At 38.2% G+C, this 4,665-nt stretch overlaps 1 long non-coding RNA gene across 1 annotated transcript; it reads right to left on the bottom strand.

The window, feature by feature from the left end:
* Positions 1-676: 676 nt before the first annotated feature.
* LOC139588719 (uncharacterized) lies at positions 677-3,861 on the bottom strand. The gene is made up of 3 exons (XR_011678785.1): positions 3,729-3,861; positions 3,233-3,311; positions 677-1,276 (listed from the first exon to the last, which is right to left on the bottom strand). It is a non-coding gene; the product is annotated as an uncharacterized lncRNA (long non-coding RNA).
* Between the last annotated feature and the right edge of the window lie 804 nt (positions 3,862-4,665).

A 4,665-nucleotide genomic window follows, 5' to 3' on the forward strand; every position in this document is an offset into this window, starting at 1 on the left:
TCCTATCCTGAGATATTCTGAATATTTTCTAAGAGATCCTTAATTCAAGTTTTAACTCAAAAGGTCCTAAGTACTTTTCAGTACCCTGAAGCTAAAGCATTGGGTGTCCAATCCTCTTAACCTTTTCAGCTTAAACTTCTATGAACAGAAGTTGCTCTACCAGGAATAACAGACCACCTTATGTAAAAACATTTATAACTTGGAAGATATTTGTCTTCAGTCTTCCAAACATTTTTGTCTGTGTAATTTCTGGGCTAGATGATTACTTTTTAAAGCTTCTTTGTCAGGGAAAAACAGAAACAGCATTTTCCAAAACATGGTAAACATAAACCTGTTTTTACATCTGGAAACAGCCAAACTGTTCAAAGTCAGGCAAAATATACCATTTGTGTTTTCATCTAATGACAGAAAGTCTCCCTCAGCAGCTGAATAAGAGGGAAGCACAAGAAGGACTGACCTCTGTATTAGTACCTAACAGTTTAGCTATGAGTTTGCACTCGTCTTTACTTCTAGAATTTGTTTGTGTTATGGCTTAGGAATGGTGCTCCCCAGTTCAGTGCCCCCAGCAAGACTCTCAAACCATGCTCTACTCTCTCTCACTCCCCATTTTCCCCTTTCCCTGCTCTGCAGGGGGATGGAGAGGAGAATTGGAGCCACAAAAGGCAAAGGTCACAAGTTGTGATAAGAACAATTTACTGGAAACAGCAATGGAACAAGAAAATGAACAGTAACAGCAACAGTACTAATGACAGAAAGTATAACAAAAGAAACTATTCACATGGAAAAAAGCCCCAATAACAGACAATGCCACAGTATTTTGACTAGCAGTAACCTCTTCTCCCCAGAAGAGTGTCCCTTTCCCTTGCCCCAGCACTGACATGAGGTGGTGTAGCATATACAGCCATGCCCATGTCCCAGCCATGCCCCCTCCCAGCTACTGCAAAAAATTAACCCTGCCCAGAACTAGAACAGCATAACTCAAGAGTGCTTGTGATTTCATCCACTACTGAACACAATTTTTAAAGTGCAGCTGTGTTGTACTTGATATTTCATATTCTTCTGGACTTCAATGGCACTTGGAGCCACATGGAATCTTGTAGAAATCAGGATTTTTCAGCTATGTCAAGACCTTATGTAACAGACTGCTGAGCTCTTGAGAGGTACTACATGAGCTCAATTTCCACAGAAATCTCAGGGCAGATGTTCAGGCCCTGCAGAGTTATGAGAATATGCTGGTATGTTCTTACAACCTTGGCAATGGTCTTGTTTCCATGCTCTGTAAAATATATCACACCAAGGAAGAATGGTAAATTGAAGATTCTTAATATTAGCAGATACTGATAATGCTGACTTGTCATTGTCCTACAGAAGTATTTTGTTGAATTGAAGAAAACGATTAGAAAATAAGATGCAGTCAAAAGAGACTAAAACAAAAATATCACAGTGTAAATACACAAGGATAAGCAACAGGATAGGTGGCAGTTCTTTAGAGAAGAAAGGAATGAATCACATGTGAGTCAGACGTGTCATTCTGTTCTAAAAAAAAAATTAACAAATTGCACAAATAACCTGTAAGGTGCATAAAATAACCTTCCTGTTCAGGAGTTCTGATAAGCTGAAGTAATGCATCATGTTTCTGTCATAAAGCTTGAAGAAAATAAAACCATCAATCCATTGGAGGCATTCTGAAGGACATCAGTGTGAATGAGGAAAGGCTTAGGAAACATGACCACCAGAGATGGATGAAAAGAGTTGGGGTTATTTAGCCTAAAATTTTTCTAACATGGAGTCATGTGTATGTAAAAAGGGACATATTTTTTTGAAAAAAGAGTATTTTTGTGTGTGTGTGTGTCCATGGTACAGAGGAGAAGTAATACCCTTAAATTTTGTAGTGAATTATTTGTATTTGACAATAGGAGAGACTTTCTGACCAAAAAAAAATTAGTGCTGAGGCATGGAATAATTTTTCTGAGATCTGCATTACTGAATGGATTTTTTTGGGCCAGGTTAATAAAATATTTAGTTTAGCTAGATGATTTGTCTCAGAGTAGATGGATAGACAGGTAAGATACATTCTGAAGGTCATTTTAACTCTATTCTTCTATGATTTTTTCAGATTTGGCTTGAAACCTTTGCTTATTTAAAATTTATTAATTTCTTAAAGCTGTATTATTCTCAATTAGCATTATTCTCAGCTCTTTATGTGAACTCAAAGTAATCCCTAGACAAGGATGGAAATTTGTTCATATGCAGACTGTGAAATATTTACAATTTGTTGCTTTTTTGTGACTTAGCATATATTCATTGTATTTGGTTGGATGTGATAATATGAGCTTAAGAGCTGCCATTTCGTTTTATTTTAAACAATTGTGCTTGATTGTTCATTGCCCCATTTCCATGCTACATTTGTTCTTTGTTCTTTTTTGTATATTGACAATGTCATTCAGTTTTGTGGCTTGTGTGTTTTAATGTTGTTTGTTTAATTGTTTTTAGATAACAAAAATCTACAAAGTGGCAAGAAATTTCAAAAATAGATTTAAAAATTTCTTTGATAATTTGATTAGTAGCAAAAAATTATAAGCATCATAAACAGCATTTTCTGATATGTCATAGTCATTGCATTTAACTGAATTGACTATGACTAGGTGCTCAACCAAGCATCTAATTATTTTGAAAAATTGCAGTTGGATGTTGCATTATGACATGGAATATAGACAAAGCTTCCTGATACTGACTTCTGCATCTTTAAGAAAGAGTTAAGCATAAAGGAACACAATAGTACACCAAATTTGGAGCTTGCAGCTTCTACTAATAGAAGTAATGTTCTCTTAAATCAGGTGGCCAAATGATTTGCATATATTAATTAACGTTATCGTTTATAACTGATGTCCAAGATAGTGTTTTCTAGAGAAACAGGACACTCTTCCAGGAAGAAATTAGGAGGAGTCAGGTAGATCACATTTGTCTCAGCCTTGGTGAATATGAGTATTTCTTTGCTATTTTCATGCAAATCTTTTGTGTTATTCAGTTTGCAGAACATTGCAATTGATCAAACACTGCACATCTGAATATCTTATCTCAAATGTGAAGCTGTCTCTGAAGCATCTACAGCAGTGAGGGTGGCAGTTTTAGCTTCTCTGTGATTTAGGTGGATTACTATAAACAAGGTTCATTTCTGTGTAAGAAGGGGGACTACTGAGGAGGTCAGCAACATTATGAAAAAGATCATTACCAAAAAGGTCTGTGGTGGACTGCTCCTGGCTGGTGGGCAAGCACACAGCTCCTTCTCACTCTTCTCATTTTCAGCATGGCTGAAGAGCAAACAGAACAGAAGATAGCTCATGTTTCAGGCTAGAGACAAGAAGGTCACAATTGCTGTGACAGGCAGAGTAGACTCAAACTGGGCAAATTATTTATTGCAAATTAATATAAATACTTAATTACTCTTTCAGGTATTGAGAAACAAAAGTAAAACAAGAAATAACCATTAAAACATTTAAGAAAATACACCACTTCTTTTTCCAAGCTTCGCATCGGGCTCCTCTCACCTCCCAGCTTGTTATGCCCCAGGTTGTACTTTCAATGATGCAAGGGATCCAGTGGTGGAGGGGTGGCATTGCTCACAAGTCAGGGCTCCTTTTGGTGCTCCTTCTTTGCTTTTTTCTGTTGTTCTTCTAATAATTCTCTAGAGTCTTATATTGTTGTTATTAGATTTCTAAAGTCCATACCTCTTTGGCGTATTCTCATGGCTGCCAATCTTCACTGACTCCTTCTGCTGCATGCTGTTTGTTCTCTCTCAGGTCAGGGCTTCTCCAAGGCTCTCCCTGACTGGCTATCCACCCAAAGGCTATGTTCTGTCACAGCTCTCGGCCACCACAGCTCTCAGCTGTCTTATCTTGTGTTAACTATCACATCAGGGTCAAAAATTGTTACTCTTCTAATAATTCTCTAGAGTCTCATATTGTTGTTATTAGATTTCTAAAGTCCATACCTCTTTGGCATATACTCATGGCTGCCAATCTTCACTGACTCCTTCTGCTGCATGCTGTTCTCTCTCAGGTCAGGGCTTCTCCAAGGCTCACCCTGACTGACTATCCCACCCCCTTTTATCCCAGTCATCTTCATTGGTTACAGCTGCAGCCCATCAAGGGCAAACGGGATCTCCGGGGCAAAGCCTCTATACACATATTCAAATACATCTCCTCTACTATATTTTTCCTCTGCTTTGGCATGGGCCTTCCACAGGTTCTGTGCCTTTGGGAATTGTGCTCTGCTGTGGAACAGCTCCTGCCTCTCTGACCTCAGTATTCTCTTGCTGTTTCCCTCAGGTTCCCTCTACCAATCTCTGTTCTCTCATTGTCTCCATGTTCTCTCCTCCTCTTTCAAGAGTTTCTATTCTTTCATAAAAAGATTTTTGCAGAGGCAATATCAAATTCAGTGATGGGATCATCTTTGGCTTGTGATGGGTGGGGAGCTATCTGGAAGTGACTGTGTCCAGTGCTGGACAATCTCTGACCTTCTTCCACAGAGGCCACCCCTGCAACTACTCATCCCCAAAACTTTGCTACACCAATACAAAAGGTTTTATCCACATTGCATTTTCAAATAGAAAATCTATATCACCTTGTAACTCTTTAAGAACTGAATAGATTCATCAGAATTCTG

The sequence above is a fragment of the Agelaius tricolor genome, unplaced genomic scaffold (genome assembly GCF_023055355.1).
Source record: "Agelaius tricolor isolate 1412-34295 unplaced genomic scaffold, bAgeTri1.0.p SCAF_3, whole genome shotgun sequence".
Classification (NCBI taxonomy): domain Eukaryota; kingdom Metazoa; phylum Chordata; class Aves; order Passeriformes; family Icteridae; genus Agelaius; species Agelaius tricolor.